The sequence below is a fragment of the Protopterus annectens genome, chromosome 12.part0 (genome assembly GCF_019279795.1).
Source record: "Protopterus annectens isolate FY-2018-M chromosome 12.part0, PAN1.0, whole genome shotgun sequence".
Lineage (NCBI taxonomy): Eukaryota > Metazoa > Chordata > Ceratodontiformes > Protopteridae > Protopterus > Protopterus annectens.
In genome coordinates, this window is record NC_056746.1 from 1,365,526,737 (window position 1) to 1,365,548,401 (window position 21,665).

Genomic DNA, 21,665 nt, shown 5'->3' on the forward strand with positions numbered 1-21,665 from the left:
ATAGGCGGTAGTCTACTTAACACTGAAAGTGTGATAAGAGACCTTGGGACACAGGTGGACAGTAGTCTCTCCTTTGATAATCACATTGCCACAGTAGTCAGAAAATCCTTCTATGTGGCACACCTCATCACAAAAGGTTTCTCATCCAGGAAAAAAGAGGTCATTGATCCCCTCTACTCATCACTCATTAGACCCCATTATAGAGTACAACGCCCCTTTTGGTATGTACCTCACAAGACTTCTACAACAACTGGAAAGGCCACAGAAATAACTCAGAAAGAGGATTACCAGCCTCAAACAGATGTTCTATGCAGACCGTCTCAAACAACTCCAGCTTTACTCTGTCGCATATCGCCTACTCAGAGGTGATCTCTGCCTAACATACAAAGCTATGTCAAACCCAGAGCTGTTGGACATGCTCCACATAAAGAAATCCCAATCCCTCCGAGCTACACGCTCTAGGGACCTAAACCTTGTCACCACAATAAACAGAACATGCTGGAGGGATAGATTCCTGTGTCAGAGACTTCCCATACTCTGGAACAAACTACATATCTATATCAAACAAAGCTTCTGATTAGCACTCTTCAAGAAAAATCTTGATGATTGGATGGAAGATAAAAAAATTCACCCCAGGGATCACTTCTATGGCTCTGCTTGACAGGGGCACAGGAAAATATTTTTCTTGGGTGGCAAAAGCCAGGGTACTGTTTGACTAGGCTTATATAGGCTCTAGGGCCAATAGCCTAGTAACTACCTATGAACCTATGAACCTATGAACATTCAGGGTAGTGCTATTTTGTTACAGTAAGTATTCTTTGCACATAGGTACACACTAGGTACAATAGAAAAAAAAAAGATTGCTTTAAAGAGTTGCAACACTTCTAAAAATGAAAAAACACAATTGCTCATAAAGGCAGAGAGGTAACGTTATGATCTGGAAATGTGTTTATAATCTCTCTTTAAGCAGAAACATCACAGTTGTTGTTTGGATCCTACCTCTCAACCATACTGAATTCCTCAGTATTTACTGGTTTTAGGACAACATATTGGGGTGCCATGAATTCCCGAGTGGTCCCCTTAATTTCCAAATTTCCAGGTCTTTTTTTTTTTGTATTTACCACTTTAAATTTTTGGCTGATGTTTCCATGCATCACCAGCCTGCAGGGGCGTGCATGATGACATCAGCTTCAGCTACTGCCTTTTGTGGCGAATATAACAGTGATGGCGGTATAATTTAATTTTTGCACAGTCTGCCCGCCTACATGTATCAGCTTCAAGGTATGAAAACAACTATAATGGGCCCATAAGGTGATTCAGAACCATTGTTGTGTGTTATCCGTGCTGGACAAGAACAGCTTAACTGCGTGTGCATTTATCTGCATGCATCGTAAGTCTGGCCAAGAACTGTGTGTGCATGTAACTGTTCCCGTTGATGGCATTAAGGCATTATTTTAGCAATCTGTTGTTCTGGCCGCTCTGTATTTAGTTTATCTGACAGCTGTGTGGCATGTGCATTTAGTTTAAATACTGTTGGCTTATCTTTCAGTTCAAGTGTGTGCTGGCCATGTGCATTTAGTGTTCAAATTGTGTGTCCGCTCTGTATAGTTTATATGCTGGTCGTGTGCATTTTAATGTTGTTAAGTCTATCTTTCAGTTTGTTCCGGCCGCTCTTCTTCCACTCTGCATTTGGTTTAAATGCTGTTTCTTTCAATTTAAGTGTGTGCTGGCCAATATCTTTCAGTTTGTTCCAGCCGCTCGCTCAGCATTTAGGTTTAAATTATTTTAGTTTTGGCCGTTGCATTTGCTGTTAGTCATGCTCTGCATTTAGAGTGAGTGTGTCAGCCATTCTGCATTTAATTTAAATTAAATGCTGTTTATTTCAGTTTAAGTGTGTGCTGGCCAATATCCTTCAGTTTGTTCCAGCCGCTCACTATGCATTTAGGTTTAAATGATTTTAGTTTTGCCCGCTGCGTTTGTTGTTAGTTACGCTCTGCATTTAAAGTGAGTGTATCAGCCGCTCTGCATTTAGAGTGAGTTAAGTCAGTAAAAGAAGACCAGCTATTAAAAATAATGAAGAATTTCTTGTGTGGAGGCAGAGAAAGAAGCCCATAGCAACAAGCCCACTAAAATGAAACTGAGCAGAATCAAAGGTCTCCCTATGTAATGTCAAAGCAGAGGAATAGCCAGAAATAACACTCTTAGCAGCAGGTACGTAGAGGCAAAAGCTTTTGTGACAAAAGTAAAGCAATTGCTAACACCAAAAGCAGTAGAAGAAGGTAATTGACATGAATCTCCTTTTGTAATCAGTTGGTGCTATTTCCACTTGGTTACATTCTTTTTAAATACTTGAGAAAGCACATTGTAGTGCACAAAGGCTTATGAATGTGAATGTTTCTTTTGTAAAGTCTATAACTAGTGGTTCTAGGCACAGCATTTTGTGGTTGACTGATGTATTGTCGATTGTTGTCTGGAGCTAACAAACAGCTACTGGAGTTTTATTGACTTTCCTTTTGCAGAGGAAGGATTAGAAGAAGAAATACCTATACGCATGTTTGTAGGTGAAGAGGCTGCATCCAATACGACCCATTAGTTCACTGTAAAACAGTTTTCATGTCTTGGCAGATTTGCAGATAAATGATGAGAATATTAAGACAGCACAGAGGGAGGAGAAGAGACGGTGAAGCATGGCCAGAGAAAATATAGCCAGAATATAAAGATAAACAGAGGAGTAGACTGGAGTTATCCAATACCCATAGTTTGAGGTGAAGAATCACTTCTTATACAGGGTCAATTATAACAAAGATGTACTGCATCAATTCATAGTTCCAAAACCTCTTATAACACTTATGATGAAACCGGCACATAGCCATATTATGGAGTTGAGAATGAGCAAAACACAAGCAAGAATTTTAATGAGTTTTCTATTGGCATGGTATAATAAAAGGTATTGAGAACTTTTATGCAGCCTGCTCAGAATGTCAAAAGTTAATACCACATCCAGGGTTCAGAACTCTGCTGGTATCTATGCCTGTTATTGAAATCCCATTCAGGTGGACAGCCATGGATTTTTTAGATTTGTTGGCAAAATCTAGAGAGAAATATAAAAATATGTGTAGGCCATATTTTGGTTGTCTATTCTTCTGTTTGTTTGAAAGTTAGTATCCCACAGCCCCATTAGAGTGGGAGGGGTTACATAATTATGTATGCAAAGTTTATGTTAATCAGCATACAGATGTGTACCTATTTTTCATGGGCTTTTGTCCGGATTTTTGAGAGGTATGGTTTGGATGTTGCCCTACTAGCGATTTCTGAGGGACACTTTCAGAAGAATATTTAGATTCTAACAGGGCAGTGGGTTTTTTGTAGATTTGGGCCATGTTGGCAATAAGTGACACATGCAAATGGGTTATAATATAAGGCTGGTGTTTACTCAACCAATATGAAATCAGTGATTTATAGTACACTACCCAAATACTGAAATACACCTTAATTAAATGTTGTAATGTTAGCTGTCTCCATTTTGTACCCATTTTTCTCTTAAAATCTTCCCTAAACTTAAAAAGAAAAAAACAAAAAAACAAAAAATGAATAAAAGAAATAGGTCTGTTATGATGGGCTACTGCCCCCAGCTGTCTTCTCACTTTAATTTATTAAACAAAGAAATATGGCTGTATCTGTGTGTATAATCAACAGGTGTTTTTTTTTTTTTTTTTTCAGAACAGACTTCAGAGTGACACAAACATTAATGCAAGCTCCATACAATGAGCTGAAGTCAGGATTAAACCCTGGCCTTGCAACCTGGGAAGCAGAGACATTGTTACTGTACCCATGTGACTATGTACAGGACATGATGGTTGCTCGGGGTGCTGGTTACTATACTGTGCTTCAGAGATTTGTCACAACCTGATAATGTTGTATCTAAAATCTAGTCTGTACACCCACCATTTATGATTTAAAAGTCGGTTGTGTAGAGTTTCATGTATTTCAAAGGACATGAATGCACCATACAAAATGAATGTCTGTCTGTATATTGGTATGATTTGGAAATGGTCTTTTTGTGGGTCCTGAGAGCTGAAGTTTTTTGGGATCCTCAAGTAGCTAGCACAGTGCCTCACTGTCATTTATATATACATACAATATCTGCTTCAAAATAAAACCAGTAACCTCTGACATTCTGTATGAGCTGGGTTCTGCAGATTTAAAGATTGTGTTTGCCCCTATGTCTTGTTATTGCACAATAAATGTACTTCCTCCGGCCTATCTCACATCATGCCGACCTAGTTAGAAGAGTTCATAAATGACAGCTGAATGTAGGTCTCCGCAGCTTGGAGAAAGAACGAGCCCTGACAAAGAAAAAAAAAATTATACCCATCTATGTTGACCTCAGATGACACACAATTTATTTACATGCTGGTATGTACAATCTTGCTTTGAAGAGCAGAAAGCATGGAAACATGAGGAAGCGCCATTTCAAGCCATTACGCTGTGAATTGAGCTTGGATTTTCCAAGTAAGTGACCTTAATCTCCTCATATTCCTCCCTCATGAGTACAGCCGCAAAATTGGAAAGATGGGCCAGTAGGTTGACAAATTTCTTGCAAGCATCATGAACGTGGTGCATAAGAACATTCTGGAAGCATAAAAAGTGTTTTCTCATAAGCAACCTGACTTCAGTTTGAAGGAAATATGCAAATCAAAATGATGAAAAAAAAAACACTGTTGTTCTCAAATGCATTGAAAAGCATCAAATGTTTAAAAGGTTAGAGAAAGCATAATGCTCAGGAAAATTAAAGAAGGGCTGAAGTGGGAATACAGACAACAATATTAATTTAAGACAAATGATGGGGATCAAATCCCAATTAATCAAAGTCTCAGACTGAAAAAAGTACAGCCAGTACAGTAATAAAGGGAGAAAATGAAAGCCATTTTAGAGGTTACAAAAACGAAGAGCACTTTAATAATCGGCAAGTCATTTTTGTACTGATAATAACAACAGCCATGTAGGTGACATTCATTGTTTTTTTTTGCAAATACTGTCCAATAAGCCTAGCACTATAATGCATTTGGCACACTTGTCACTAAAAGAAAGAACCCGGCATCTGGTAAGTAATTTCTGCATGAATTTAGACAGCATACATTCCCAGAGCACATTTTAGGGCATATTTAATTCATGTTGCATGAATATGCAAACAGGACCTGTCATTCTTGCTGTCCTCATAAACACCCTGTCCACTTCAAAAACATCCTGTTTCAACAGAAACTGTGGCTACATATTACTTCTATCAACACAAAACATCTTTACGGATCATGCAATGAACTCACTAATCTACGCTAAAGAAGGAAGCTCTTTCCCTTGGGATTCTACAGCTTGGTGCAGAAAAATAATAATAAAAATAATAATAATAATAATAACAATAACAATAATAATAACAATAATAATAATAATAACAATAACAATAATAATAATATAATAATAATAATAACAATAATAATAATAATATAATAATAATAATAATAACAATAATAATAATAATAATATAATAATAATAACAATAATAATAATAATAATAATAATAATAATAATAATAATAATAATAATAATAATAATAATATAGTAGTGTCATTAGCCAGTCTGTGGGAGATAAAATAGTGGAATTTATGTTTGTATTTGTTTTTTCACCATCAGACAACCAATCATGCATGTTATTTAAACTTCAGTACCATTTTTCATAGTTTTCTTCTAAATAAATTTTCTCATCCCCAATAGTTACTTAGTAAATTATGGTTAGAAAATGATAAGAGAAAATTCAGGACCATTCCCCCAAGCAAACGTAATATCATACTGGTATAATGTTGCAAGTCTAGTGTCAGAAATATCCTTTGAATTACAGGTAAATAATATTCCCAGAGTTGGTGGGCAGATACCTGGAGAGTGCTGATCAGGAAAGGACTGTTATGTTTTGGGAGCCATAGCTGATGAGCTGTCATGAAGGTGCTTCAGGAAGGTTACTCCCTCAGAAGCAAACAGCAGCAGTTGCTTAGCATATAACAGAAACAAATATATTTAAACACAACTGCAGTGACTTCTGAGAGGAATTCTGAGTGACATGAAACCCAACCACAGCAATGTGGTAACAAAATCATATTCTGATACTGAATTTGCTTCCCTTTTCACTTGGCACATGACTCAGAAACCAAACAATCCCAAATTGCTTTTTTTCTATTCAGGTACCATATGAAAAAAATAAAGGTTAAGGTATAGGGAATTTAAAGAAAGAACCAGTATGGTTAATGAAGGGAACACGTTAAAAGGATGAAATACTGCTGCATGTAATAATTCTGCAACTAGGATTATACTGATTATAACAGATTGCAAAAAGGCAACATAAAGGATATAAAGTATTCAAAGATTTATTTATTATTTATGCATTTACATTTGCTTACCAGGAAAGTCTGAATGGCTATTAAAAAAATGCTTTTCAGTAGAGGCGCTGGAAGAAAAGCTTCATGATTGCATTTACAAAGTTATTATGATAATGTCAAAAGCATCTATTAAAACAAAAGCATTTATAGGTTTATAGCAGAGACATATTAATAGTTCAATAAATAATTAATTGCACTATGCAATACATTTATATTAAAGTGAATGTTTTATAACAATATACAAAGACAGTTTTAGAGGTTGCACTCTAGTACCCATCTTAATGTAAATCTTTTACAGCATTAATACAAAGACAGTTTTGATGGTTGATACACAAACTGTGAAGGACATTTTATACAAAGGTAGCACTGGAGATCACTAGCCACTCATGTAGTTAGGGCATAATTAGTTTTGTGTGAATGGTTGGTCTATATTATTGCTTAGAGGAAAGAAGAGCCTTGGATATGGATAAAGAAGAAAAGTACTGTGAGACAAGATGGAGAAGTTGTGTGCAGCATGATTTACTGAGGAATATATAGCAACAGGTATGCAAGGGCAGGTATGAGGTGGCCAGAGAGATATGAGTTTAGGAAAATAAGATGCGTACCTCGATAAGGTCAATAATATATTTAGGGGAACGTTCTGATGATGGTTAGTTTAGAAGAAGTCAGTCGGCGCCAGAGATGTGCTGTAGTCGGTGGTTGAGGCAAGCATATAGCAAGACACCATGAGAGTTGTGTGAAGGAGTCACATTTGCCAAACATTTTTTCAGCCAAATAGAGAATATGAGAAGGGATATACTAGTGCAGATGGAGGTCAGGCTTGTAACTGGATTTTTTGAGCTATTTTTAACTCATTGAGTTTGACACTGGGGAAGTTGAGCCAATGTAGCCATTTGAGTGCTACACAGTGGGGTGTTATTTTAGGAAGGCTGGTGGCAACGTTGGCAACCTTGTTGTATGATTGCTCATACTTTGTGAGTTGTGTTGATAATACATTGGTAAATATTACTTGGGCTTATGTTAGGGAACAGATAAGTCAGGCAGCAGTACTGGTCTTCTGTGCTTGGTCAGACAACAGTGTTTGCATCACTAGAGCATACCTAATTTTTGGGTGATCTTATGGGTTAATTGGTGAATGTGTAGATCAAATTTTAGGTGTTCATCAATAATGATCTGAGGTATTTTAGTGTCATAGACTAGTCAACTACCAGTCAGAGTGGCACAACAGTTAGCGCACACACACCAGTAGTACAGAAGGCTGTGGATTCTATTCTTATACCAGGTAGATTGATTGCTGACACTGCAATACATAAGTAGGGTGCTGCTTTCCCGACCATGCCTTCCTTCAGATGAGCTTGAGTTGGTTTAGCTTATGGTGATGGTAGCACAGGTGGACAAAATGTATCCCATGGCACCTATCAAAAAGAGAATGAGAAGTTCCTTGTTGCTCTGGCCAGAATTTACCCACTTCAGCCAAGTGGGATTAACCCAGTCAACAAAGGATAAATAAAAATAATGTGCCATCAGATTATTAAAGGGCAAGTGGGTTGAGCAGTCTTGATTCTGGTTTAGGTCTAAAGAGCATGAGCTTTGTTTGGGGTTTAGAACTAGGTTAGATTTCAAGCATCAGGTTTCTACAATTGTGAAGAAATGTCGAGTGACTTTTTGAAGTTCAGAGGTAGAGGGAGTTGAACAGATGAGGGTGGAGACATCGGCATATTGGATTAGAATGGAGTTAGTGCAGCAGGCAAACTATGGATGAATATATTGAAGAGAAGTGGACCAAGGATAGATCCTTGAGGGACACCAACTGGGGTAGGGAAGAATGTGATGAGTCTAGTGGCCATTTTGCACTTTTTGCAGATTTATGGTGAGGGTAAGATTTGCACCAGAGGATGGCTTTGTCTGACAAGCCTATCTTGAAAAATCTGTGTGAGACAGTATCAAAGGCTTTAGAGAAGTTCAGTAATGGCGAAGAGATTAGGAGATTTATGTTCCTAAAGGTATTCACAGTGTTGAGAAATGACAGTAGAGCTGTGTCAGTGCTTTTGGAGGGATGGAAGCCATGTTCTGTTCTATACAGATAGGCTAAAAGCCCTGTCCCTCTACTCAGTCTTGCACAGACTACTGACAGTTGACCTGTGTCTGGCATACAAGGCCATCTCAGATCCAGCCTTCATGGAGTTGCTGCATATCCCATAAGTCAAAATCCACTTGGGCAACCCGCAAGCAAGGCCTCAGCCTGGTCTGTGACATTAATAGAACTTGTTGGTGGGATAGATTTGTGTCCCAGAGACTCCCTCATCTGTGGAATAGACACTCTCTCCATGTTAAGCAGAGAACCTCTTTTGCCCTCTTTAAGAGGAACCTAGACAACTGGATGGGAAAGAGAAAATACATCCCTGGGATCCCACCTGTGTCCTTGCTGGACAACGGAAACAGGGTGCTGACTTTGTGGAAACATGGGCGAAATTCTTGGCTAGGCTTATAAATGCCTTCTGAGTTGGAAGGAAGTCATGTAGAAAGAGAAGTTAAAGAATGTAATAGGAATTGTATTCAGTGGGTTTGTGAATATTAGGTATGTACAAGAGGGAGTAGATATTTAAGTAGTACTGTAAGGGAGTGGTGAGATTCAGGGTAGGGCAGAGAAGAGGAGAGAAGTCAAGTGCAGTGAGGCTGAGTGGAGTGGATTGCACCAGCTGAGGACGGATGGCTTCACACCAAAATAAACTATATACTTTTACCGTGTTTTGACATTAATATGTTTAGAGGGCAGAAGCCATAAAATATTAAACTGATCCAAAATGTAATAATAAACATAATCTGTTAAGAAATTATACAAAAAATGCAGTTTACTTTACTTTACTGTAGAGTGAGGCAGCTGGAGGGAGTTGGAGTCACTTCAAATCTGAGTGGAGTGCTAATTATGTAATTAAATGGAATGTTGTTGCTTCCTCTCTCAAATGTTTTTTCACCAAAAAATATCTATGAGGTAGAATAGATAGGCACTGAAATACAAGGTTTTCTTACTCTGACCACTTGAGTCAGAGCTTTTAATTTGATTTTTTATGGGAGTAGTATTTAACTGAGAGGCCTGCTAAATCTTCCACAAGGCTACTGTTCAAACAACATGTTAACTCACAGAAGTGAAGGTGAGGTGTTTTTGTGAATAAGTAACTAATACAATGCAGTGTGCAGTGATAAAAGTGCTGGGTTGCAGAGTTGTAGATCTTTCCTTGAAACCCATCAGCTGCCACTTGCCTACTGTGTTAACATTAGCAAATCACTTGACTGCAAACTCCACTCATCAATGCAATTAACATCATCCATGAGTCATTTGTTTCACTGTAGTATCACCTATATGTGTATATGTATATAGTATAGTGACCTGAAATCTTTAAGGACCTCTCAGCTTCTACAGTTCCCTTTTCTGTCTTCCACAGGTCATGAATGTCCCACCATTGTATTGTTTTTCTGTTCAGATCTTATACTCTTTCAGAAAGCTTTTCTCACCCACATGATGCATGTTATTGTGTTAGTTACTGCCCACAGTTGTACATCCCAAAACTGTCTTGCTAAGGTAAGTAAAGTGCTGTAAGACACACATTAACAGCTATAAGTAAACTCTCTTTCCACATAGTTAGTTTATGGATAAATCTTTATATGGAGAACAGGGAAGCATTCTGTACTACAGCACTACTTAAACTAGTAAGTAGTTGGCTTCCCTACATATTACCAGTAAATATTTGATTGGATACTAGATGCCCAAACATCACCTACTCATATTTGCCTTAGACCATAAAGCCTGTATACTTGACAAATTAGGTACTGCAGTATTGTTATTTGTGAGATTTGTGTGAGACAACTGTGTACAATTTTTGAAAGTTTCTCCTACCTACACTCTTGTGTGACTAGAGAGATAGCATATATGTTAGTAAATACAAGTCTGGGATGTGTTGGGGGTCTTCCCCCGCAAACACAAATGTTTATTTTGATCTGTGCAGTTGGAAGGCCTATTGTGTACTCAGTCAGTTAAGATCATGCTTTTTGTTTGCATGATCATACATCAATTCTTTAATATTAAACACAGATGAAGCATAAGTCATCTCAATTTTGGGCAGTGAACTGGTGTTCCAGTTGTTGCATATGCATTATTATTATGAGGTAATGCCAAAGGGGGTGTTGTACTCAGTGACTGTTGTAATCAAAGATGAGTATAGTAAGCCAATGATATCCCTAGGACCAGATGCCATACTCTTGCTAACAAGTTACACAACATATAATTATTTCCTTAATAACATTGACACATGATGGTCAAAGGACAGATTACTGTCTATATACATTCCTGAATCCCTGATTACTGGGTCTCCTTTTTGGGATTGGATTATTGATATGGCAGTTCCCAGGAGGTAGCTTTCTTCCCAAAGGATAATATTATGCATTTCTTGGCACTGAGTTTTACACTGTGGTTCTGGCATCAGTTATTGTCAGGCCTTCTCGGAGGATACTTGTGACTCTAGATGATTCTATGATTGCAATAAAGTCTGCAGTCATCTTCAGATTTGGTCAAGCAGAGGAGTTAATGCTCGCTCTGACTTTAGAGAAGTAGATGCCAAAAAGGAGAGGATGCAGCACAGAGCCCTTGAGGGACACCACTAGTGAGTCATCTCTTTCTGAAGGTAGACTCCCCTATCTTAACTTGTTGGGTCCTATCTGTGAGCCTGCTGAATTTCCAGTGGGTGACACAGGAGTTTATACATAATTTTGTGAGTTTGTCTACAATACTCAGCTGGGATGTTGTGTTAACTCATTCCCTTCAGTACAGCCCTTTAGAGTGTGTACCCTTAACCGTGGGTGTGGTTTGAGACATTAAAAAAATGAAGTTATCATCTTATATTTCTAACAAATACTCACTGACAAAGGTTAAATATCAATGCAATTATATTTGTCATTATGTATGCTTCAAGATAAAATATTCTAATAGCTTGTATGTAGCATGGTTTTGAAATTATTAATGCAATTATGACCAAACAATATTTGACACCTAAAGGCACAGCAGGAGTTAATGGCAAAAACGGCTGGAGGCATACTTGGCTGAAATGTGTGAACAGTGCAATGAGGAGGTATGAGAGGCATTAGAGCAGTGCAATGAGAAGGTATGAGAGGTGGGCTAATAGTAAGATGAGAAGGTATGAGAGGTGTGTGAGCAGTGCAATGATAAGTTATGAGAGGTGTGTGAACAGTGTGATGGGAAGGTATGAGAGGTGTTTGAACAGTGCAAATAAAAGTTATGAGAGGTGTGTGAACAGTGCAAAGAAAAGGTATGAGGGGTGTGTGAACAGTGCAATGACAATGTATGAGAAGTGTGTTAGTGTGATGAGAAGGTATGAGAGGTGTGTGAACAGTGCAACTAGAAGGTATGAGAATGTGTGAACAGTGCAATGAGAACGTATGAGAGGTGTGTGAACAGTGCAATGAGAAGGTATGAGCAGTGTGTGAACAGTGCAGTGAGAAGGCATGAGAGGTGTGTGAACAGTGCAATGAGGAGGTATGACAGGTGTGTGAACAGTGCAATGAGAAGGTATGAGCAGTGTGTGAACAGTGCAGTGAGATGGTATGAGAGGTGTGTGAACAGTGCAATGAGAAGGTATGACCAGTGTGTGAACAGTGCAGTGAGAAGGTATGAGAGGTGTGTGAACAGTGCAATGAGAAGGTATGAGAATGTGTGAACAGTGCAATGAGAAGGTATGAGAATGTGTGAACAGAGCAATGAGAAGGTATGAGCAGTGTGTGAACAATGCGGTGAGAAGGTATGAGAGGTGTGAGAACAGTGCAATGAAAAGGTATGAGAATGTGTGAACAGTGCAATGAGAAGGTATGAGAGGTGTGTGAACAGTGCAATGAGGAGGTGTAACAGGTGTGTGAACAGTGCAATTAGATGGTATGAGAGGTGTTAGAAAAGTGCAATGGGAAGGTAGGAGAGGTGTGTGAACAATGCAATGAGAAGGTATGAAAGGTGTGTGAACAGTGTAATGAGAAAATATGAGAGGTGTGTGAACAGTGTGATGAGAAGGTATGAGAGGTGTGTGAAAAGTGCGATGAGAAGGTATGAGAGGTGTTTGAACAGTGTGTTGAGAAGGCATGAGAGGTGTGTGAACAGTGTAATGAGAAGGTATGAGAGCTGTGTGAACAGTGTGATGAGAAGGTATGACAGGTGTGTGAAGAGTGCAATGAGAAGGTATGAGAGGTGTTTAAACAATGCGATGAGAAGGTATGAGAAGTGTGCGAACAGTGCGATGAGATGGTATGAGAGGTGTGTGAACAGTGTGATGAGAAGGTATGAGAGGTGAGTGAACAGTGTGATGAGAAGGTATGAGAGGTGTGTTAACAGTGCAATGAGAAGGTATGAGAGGTGTGTGAACAGTGTGATGAGAAGGTATGAGAGGTGTGTGAAAAGTGCAATGAGAAGGTATGAGAGGTGTTTGAACAATGCAATGAGAAGGTATGAGAAGTGTGTGAAAAGTGCGATGAGAAGGTATGAGAGGCATGTGAACAGTGTGATGAGAAGGTATGAGAGGTGTGTGAGCAGTGCAATGAGATGGTATGAGAATGTGTGAACAGTGCAACGAGAGGGTATGAGAATGTGTGAACAGTGCAATGAGAAGGCATGAGAATGTGTGAACAGTGCGATGAGAAGGTATGAGCAGTGTGTGAACAGTGCAGTGAGAAGGTATGAGAGGTGTGTGAACAGTGCAATGAGGAGGTATGACAAGTGTGAGAACAGTGCGATGAGAAGGTATGAGAGGTGTGTGAACAGTGTGATGAGAAGGTTAGACAGACTTGTGAACAGTGCAATGGAAGGTGTAAGAAGTATGTGAACAGTGCAATGAGAAGGTATAAAAGGTGTGTACAGTGCAATGAGAAGGTATGAGAGTTGTGTGAACAGTGTGGTGAGAAGCTAAGAGAGGTGTGTTAACAGTGTGATGAGAAGGTATGAGAGGTGTGTGAACAGTGTGATGAGAAGGTAAGACAGATGTGTGAACAGTGCAATGAGAAGGTGTAAGCAGTGTGTGAACAGTGCAATGAGAAGGTGTAACAGGTGTGTGAACAGTGCAATGAGATGGTATGAGAGGTGTTAGAAAAGTGCAATGAGAAGGTAGGAGAGGTGTGTGAACAATGCGATGAGAAGGTATAAGAGGTGTGTGAAAAGTGCGATGAGAAGGTATGAGAGGTGAGTGAACAGTGTGATGAGAAGGTATGAAAGGTGTGTTAACAGTGCAATGAGAAGGTATGAGAGGTGTGTGAACAGTGTGATGAGAAGATATGAGAATGTGTGAACAATGCAACGAGAAGGTATGAGACTTGTGTGAACAGTGCAATGAGAAGTTATGAGAGGTGTGTGAACAGTGTGATGAGAAGGTATGAGAGGTGTGAGAACAGTGTGATGAGAAGGTATGAGAGGTGTGTGAACGGTGTGATGAGAAGGTATGAGAGGTGTGTGAACAGTGCAATGAGAAGGTATGAGAGGTGTGTGAACATTGTGAGGAGAAGGTATGAGTGCTTTGTGAACAGTGCAATGGGAAGGTATGAACATTGTGTGAACAGTGTGATGAGAAGGTATGAGAGGTGTGTGAACAGTGTGCGAGAAGGTATGAGAGGTCTGTGAACAGTGTGATGAGAAGGTATGAGAATGTGTGAACAGTGCAATGAGAACGTATGAGAATGTGTTAACAGTGCAATGAGAAGTTATGAGAATGTGTGAACAGTGCAATGAGAAGGTATGAGCAGTGTGTGAACAGCTCAGTGAGAAGGTATGAGAGGTGTGAGAACAGTGCAATGAGAAGGTATGAGAATGTGTGAACAGTGCAATGAGAAGGCATGATAGGTGTGTGAACAGTGCAATGAGGAGGTGTAACACATGTGTGAACAATGCAATGAGATGGTATGAGAGATGTTAGAAAAGTGGAATGAGAAGGTAGGAGTGTTGTGTGAACAATGCGATGAGAAGGTATGAAAGGTGTATGAACAGTGCAATGAGAAAGTTTGAGAGCTGTGTGAACAGTGCAATGAGAAGGTATGAGAGGTGTGTGAAAAGTGTGATGAGAAGGTATGCGAGGTGTTTGAACAGTGTGATGAGAAGATATGAGAGGTGTGTGAACAGTGTAATGAGAAGGTATGAGAGGTGTGTGAACAGTGTGATAAGACGGTATGACAGGTGTGTGAACAGTGCGGTGAGAAGGTATGAGAGGTGTGTGAACAGTGTGACGAGAAGGTATGAGAGGTTTGTGAGCAGTGCAATGAGAAGGTATGAGAATGTGTGAACAGCGCAACAAGAAGGTATGAGAATGTGTGAACAGTGCAATGAGAAGGTATGAGAATGTGTGAACAGTGCAATGAGGAGGTATGACAGATGTGAGAACAGTGTGATGAGAAGGTATGAGAGGTGTGTGAACAGTGTGATGAGAAGGTAAGACAGACTTGTGAACAGTGAAATGAGAAGGGGTAAGAGGTATGTGAACAGTGCAATGAGAAGATGTAAAAGGTGTGTACAGTGCAATGAGAAGGTATGAGAGTTGTGTGAACAGTGTGATGAGAAGCTAAGAGAGGTGTGTGAACAGTGTGATGAGAAGGTGTAACAGGTGTGTGAACAGTGCAATGAGATGGTATGAGAGGTGTTAGAAAAGTGCAATGAGAAGGTAGGAGAGGTGTGTGAACAATGCAATGAGAAGGTATGAGAGGTGTGTGAAAAGTGCGATGAGCAGGTATGAGAGGTGAGTGAACAGTGTGATGAGAAGGTATGAGAGGTATGAGACTTAGTTAAGGGGAATACTACACAAACCCTAATTGATATGAAGCTTTTTATTAGAAAAATGAATTTACAGTTGTTGTTTCATAGTGAAGGTATAGGACAAGAAGTAAGAAGAAATAGAAATATTATCAATGAAAATAAATTAATTAAAAAAATCGACATTTAACCCTGTAATACACACCCAGTTAAAAAATTTGAAAATAATATGGAAAGGGAAATTAGAAGAAAAGAGAGAAATTTGAGGGATAGACAAATTCCCTACAACCTCCCCCCCAATGAACATTCAGCTTTGGAGGAACTAAAAGCTAACAAAGATATCAGAGTTATGAAACCTGATAAGGGGGGTGGGGTGGTTGTGATGGATGTGATATTATACGAAGGTAAAATGAATGAAATATTAAGAAATGAAATGAAATACAGTGTGGTATCCAGGAATGAGATTAATATGGCCTATTACAGAATAGATAATATCCTGGAAGACATGATGAATGAGGAACTTATTAATTGTAAAACCTTTACCTACCTGAAAAAAACCAAACCCAAAATACCGGTTGTATTTGGTATACCGAAAATCCATAAAAACAGCTTGGACCCACCCCTGAGACCTATTGTTTCAGCCGGTGGGTCGAAAACAAATTCCCTAGCAAAATATGTGGATGCCAAAACCAAACACATTTGGATCACCAAGGGGACAATCCTGAGGGATTCATGGGATTTATTGACCATTTTGAACTCCGAATTGTATCATGAGGAACTAATTTTCGTGACTATAGACATAGTGGACCTATTTGGTTCGATACCCTATGAAGAAGGTAATATGATGTTTGAGGAAGAAATATTTGCAGATAATAAACTTACCCATGGAGAAAAGGCAGTGTGCACAGGATTGATGGACCTAGTATTGAAAAACAATTTTTTTCTATTCAATGGTGAATATTTTAGACAGCTACAAGGGGTAGCTATGGGTGCTGCCTGTGCACCTACCTTTGCGAACTTGGTTTTATCAAACTGGGAAAGCAAACACATATTGGGGTCTAAATACGAGAAGTATTGGACACTATATAAGAGGTTCCTCGACGACATTATAATATTTTGGACAGGGGGCATTGATATTCTAGAAGAATTTATTAAATATATGGAGGAAACTTCAGGTTTTTTAAAATTTACTTACAATCATTCCAAGACTAGTATTTCATACCTAGACGTGGAAATAACTTTGGAAAATAAAACTTTCCAAACTAGTGTCTATAGGAAACCCACTTATGTTAATTCCTTTCTACACTTTGATAGTGCCCACCCTCTATATTGTAAAAAGAATTTAGTAAAAGGGCAATTTGTAAGAGGGTCGAGGATGACCAGTAAAGATGACAAATTCTTAAACGAATGTGATTTGTTACACAAAATGTTTTTCGAAAGGGGTTATCCAAATGATTTTGTTCAAAAATTGAGAACAGAGGTTGAAAAAGGTAGAAGGGAAAGATTTAAACCCATAACAGGGTCATACATGGAAGTAAAAGTGATAGAAGACAAGGAAGAAGAAAATTTTCAGCAGTCACTTGTTATTGAATATAACACATTAAATAAGGAGGTGAAAACACTATTTTATAGGGAATGGGAGAGATTCAAGAATTTTACGGATTTAGAAGGTATTTCTACCCAAATGCCCAAAGTTATATTTAAAAATACTATTAGTATAAAAGGATGGTTGGAAAACAACATAGATAATAGGGGGAAAAAAGATATACAAGGTAGGGTAAAAACAGGCACCTTCAAATGTGGCAGGTGCATGCAATGTGATAACATTTTGGATAAAGGAAAAGTTTTCCTGGAAGGGAGAAAAAGATGGTTAAAAAGTAAGGCATATTACAACTGTGAATCAAGGGGGTTGGTATATTTAGCTATATGTATGGCATGCCCGTCTTTCTATGTAGGGAAGACGGAAAGGTCACTTAAAAGAAGAATATATGAACATATGTACGATGTTAAAAAAGAAAAAGAAACCAATGCCATTTTTAGACATTCTAGGGTTTGTGTAGGGTCCAAATTTAAATTCTTTGTGTTGGACCAAATAATTGGTAATAAGAGAGGGGGTCCCTTGGAAGAACTCATATCCTATAGAGAAATGTGGTGGCAGATAGCCTTAGAAGCCAACAGAAAACCTGGCTTAAATGACCATATATCTATTCAGCCTCTTTTGAAAATAAGAGCTGAAAAAATATGAAGGAAAAGGTGTAATAAAAAAAGCAACCAGGAGGTGGCACTACAGTTGCACAGAATACATAGGTTTACAATGAAAGAATATATACATGTAGTTCTTATCTATCTATTTTTTCCTATTCATTTTTTAAAAGCAATTTTATAAATATATTTATTTAAATATTTAAATAAGTTAAAAGGATTTTTTAAAAAAGGTTTTAGGATTATTTAATAAAACAACTGTGTGTTTTTTTAGAATTATTTATTTTTATGAATAATAAAATGAGTAACTAATTAGTATGTAATGAAGGCTTGTAATAGATTGGTTGATTGATTTTAAATAATATATAAAAGGGTAACTAGGAACTGTTGTTTTGTTTAGCATCTGACGAAGTCCAGTAGTGACGAAAACGCTGAGTGAGAAGGCGTTCATTGTGTATTTTTTGCGTGGCTTACTGTGTTGTACTGTGGATTAAAACGTTCAAAACCAATTTTGGAAGAGGTTCTTTGCTTCACTTCCAGTTCCAGTTTTTGGTTGGTTGGTGATTCGTGGTGGTTGGCAGACACCGGTTTGGCGTATTTTTCAAGGTATGAGAGTTGTGTTAACAGTGCAATGAGGAGGTATGAGAGGTGTGTGAATACTGTGATGAGAAGGTATGAGAATGTGTGAACAGTGCAACGAGAAGGTATGAGAGGTGTGTGAACAGTGCAATGAGGAGGTATGAGAGGTGTGTGAACAGTGTGATGAGAAGGTATGAGAGGTGTGAGAACAGTGTGATGGGAAGGTATGAGAGGTGTGTGAACAGTGTGATGAGAAGGTATGAGAGGAGTATGAACAGTGCAATGAAAAGTTATGAGAGGTGTGTGAACCGTGTGATGAGAAGGTATGACTGCTGTGTGAACAGTGCAATGGGAAGGTATGAAAATTGTGTGAACAGTGTGATGAGAAGGTATGAGAGGTGTGTGAACAGTGCGATGAGAAGGTATGAGAGGTGTGTGAACAGTGTGATGAGAAGTTATGAGAGGTGTGTGAACAGTGTGATGAGAGGGTATGAGCAGTGTGTGAACAGTGCAATGAGGAGGTATGACAGGTGTGTGAACAGTGCAATGAGAAGGTATGACAGGTGTGAGAACAGTGTGATGAGAAGGTATAAGAGGTGTGTGAACAGTGCAATGAGAAGGTATGAGAGGTGTGTGAACAGTGTGATGAGAAGGTATGAGCAATGCGTGAACAGTGCAATGAGGAGGTATGAGAGGTGTGTGAACAGTGCAATGAGAAGGTATGACAGGTGTGTGAACAGTGCAATGAGAAGGTATAAGAGGTGTGTGAACAGTGCAATGTGAAGGTATGAGAGGTGTGTGAACATTGTGATGAGAAGGTATGAGTGCTGTGCGAACAGTGCAATGGGAAGATATGATAGGTGTGACAACAGTGTGATGAGAAGGTATAAGAGGTGTGTGAACAGTGCAATGAGAAGGTATGAGAGGTGTGTGAACAGTGTGATGAGACGGTATGAGTGCTCTGTGAACAGTGCAATGGGAAGGTATGACAGGTGTGTGAACAGTGCGATGAGGAGGTATGTTAGGTGTGAGAACAGTGTGATGAGAAGGTATAAGAGATGTGTGAACAATGCAATGAGGAGGTATGACAGGTGTGTGAACGGTGCAATGAGAAGGTATGAGAGATGAGTGAACAGTGTGATGATAAGGTATGAGAAGTTTGTGAACAGTGCAATGAGAAGGTATAAGAGGTGAGTGAACAGTATGAAGAGAACATAAGAGAGGTGTGTGAACAGTGCAATAAGAAGGTATGAGAGGTAAGTGAAGAGTGCAATGAAAATGTATGAGAGGTGTTTGAGCATTGCAATGAAAAGGTATGGGAGCTGATTAAACAGTGCGATGAGAAGGTATGACAGATGTGTGAGCAGTGCAAAGAAAAGTTATGAGAGGTGTGTGAACAGTGCAATGAGATGGTATGAGAGGTGTGTGAGTACTGCACATGCAGAACCAGTCACATGTGCCTACTGCACATGTAGAACCAGTCACAGGTGGGTACTGCACAAGTAGAACCAGTCACAGGTGCATACTACACAAGTATAATCAGTCACAGTTGCATACTGCACATGTAGAATCAGTCTCAGGTGCATACTGCACATATAGAACCAGTCACAGGTGCATACTGCACATGTAGAACCAGTCACAGGTGCCTACTGCACAAGTAGAACCAGTCACAGGTGCATACCGCACACACAGAACCAGTCAGAGGTGCATACTGCACACGCAGAACCAGACACAGGTGCATACTGCAAATATAGAAAAAGTCACAGGTGCATACTGCACATGTAGAACTGTGTGAACAATGCAATGAGGAGGTATGACAGGTGTGTGAACAGTGCAATGAGAAGGTATGAGAGATGAGTGAACAGTGTGATGATAAGGTATGAGAAGTTTGTGAACAGTGCAATGAGAAGGTATAAGAGGTGAGTGAACAGTATGAAGAGAACATAAGAGAGGTGTGTGAACAGTGCAATAAGAAGGTATGAGAGGTAAGTGAAGAGTGCAATGAAAATGTATGAGAGGTGTTTGAGCATTGCAATGAAAAGGTATGGGAGCTGATTAAACAGTGCGATGAGAAGGTATGACAGATGTGTGAGCAGTGCAAAGAAAAGTTATGAGAGGTGTGTGAACAGTGCAATGAGATGGTATGAGAGGTGTGTGAGTACTGCAATGAGAAGGTAAGAGAGATGTGTGAACAGTGTGATGAGAAGGTATGAGAGGTGTGTGAACAGTGCAATGCGAAGGTATGAGAGGTGTGTGAACAGTGTGATGAGAAGGAATGAGAGGTGTGTGTACAGTGCAATGAGAAGCTATGAAAGGTGAGTGAACAGTGTGATGAGAAGGTATGAGAGGTGTGTGAACAATGCAATGAGGAGTTATGAGAGGTGAGTGACAGTGTGAAGAGAAGATATGAGGTGTGTTTTAACAGTGTGATGAGAAGGTATGAGAGTTGTGTGAGCAGTGCAATGGGAAGGTATGAGAGGTGTTTGAACTGTGCAATGAGAAGGTATGAGAAGTGTGTGAACAGTGCACTGAGAAGTTATGAGAGGTATTTGAGCATTGCAATGAGAAGGTATGAGAGGTAAGTGAACAATGCATTGGGAAGATATGAGAGGTGTATTAGTGTGATGACAAGTTATGCGAGGTGTGTGAACACTGTGACGAGAAGGCAAGACAGGTGTGTGAACAGTGCAATGTGAAGGTATAAGAAGTGTGTAAACAGTGCAATAAGATGGTATGAATGGTGTGACAGTGCAAGGAGAAGGCATGAGAGGTCTGTGAACAGTACAATGAGAGGGTATGAAAAGTGTTTGAACAGTGGAATGAGAAGGTATGAGACATGTGTGAACAGAGCAATGAGAAAGTATAAGAGGTGTGTGAGCAGTGCTATGAGATGGTAGGAGAAGGGTGTGAACAGTGCACCTGTGACTGGTTATACATGTGCAGTATGCACCTGTGACTGGCTCTACATGTACAGTATGCACCTGTGACTGGTTCTTCGTGTGCAGTATGCACCTGTGACTGGCTCTACATGTACAGTATGCACCTGTGACTGGTTCTACATGTACATTTTGCACCTTTGACTGGTTCTACATGTGTAGTATGCACCTGTGATTGGTTTTACATGTGCAGTATGCACCTGTGTCTGGTTCTACATGTGCAGTATGCACCTGTGACTGGCTCTGCATGTACAGTATGCACCTGTGACTGGTTCTACATGTACATTTTGCACCTTTGACTGGTTCTACATGTGTAGTATGCACCTGTGATTGGTTTTACATGTGCAGTATGCACCTGTGTCTGGTTCTACATGTGCAGTATGTACCTGTGATTGGTTCTATGTGTGCAGTATGCACCTGTGTCTGGTTCTACATGTGCAGTATTCCCTTCTGTCTGGTTCTAGATGTTCAGTTTGCACCTGTAACTAGTTCTATATGTGCAGTAAGCACCTGTGACTGGTTCTACGTGTTGCTGTATGCAGCTGTGACTGGTTCTATATGTGCAGTATGTACCTGTGACTGGTTGTGTGCAGTTTGCACCTGTGACTAGTTCTACATGTGCAGTAGGCACCTGTGACTGGTTCTACATGTGCAGTATGCACCTGTGACTGGTTCTATATGTGCAGTATGCACCTGAGACTGATTCTACATGTGCAGTATGCAACTGTGACTGATTAT

General features: G+C 39.4%; 1 protein-coding gene across 6 annotated transcripts in view; it reads left to right on the forward strand.

Annotated features, from left to right (window-relative positions):
• The window catches only part of SIRPB1 (signal regulatory protein beta 1), a 1,192,076-nt gene that overhangs the window by 302,109 nt on the left and 868,302 nt on the right, over nucleotides 1-21,665 (forward strand). Inside the window, exon 1 of one of the 6 annotated variants that reach the window (XM_044090418.1) lies at nucleotides 1,217-1,281. The exons of the other annotated variants lie outside the window; for them this stretch is intronic. The gene's annotated coding sequence lies outside the window, so the exon portion shown is untranslated. Of the gene's footprint in view, nucleotides 1-1,216; nucleotides 1,282-21,665 lie in introns of those variants that run through there. 6 annotated transcript variants of the gene reach the window in all.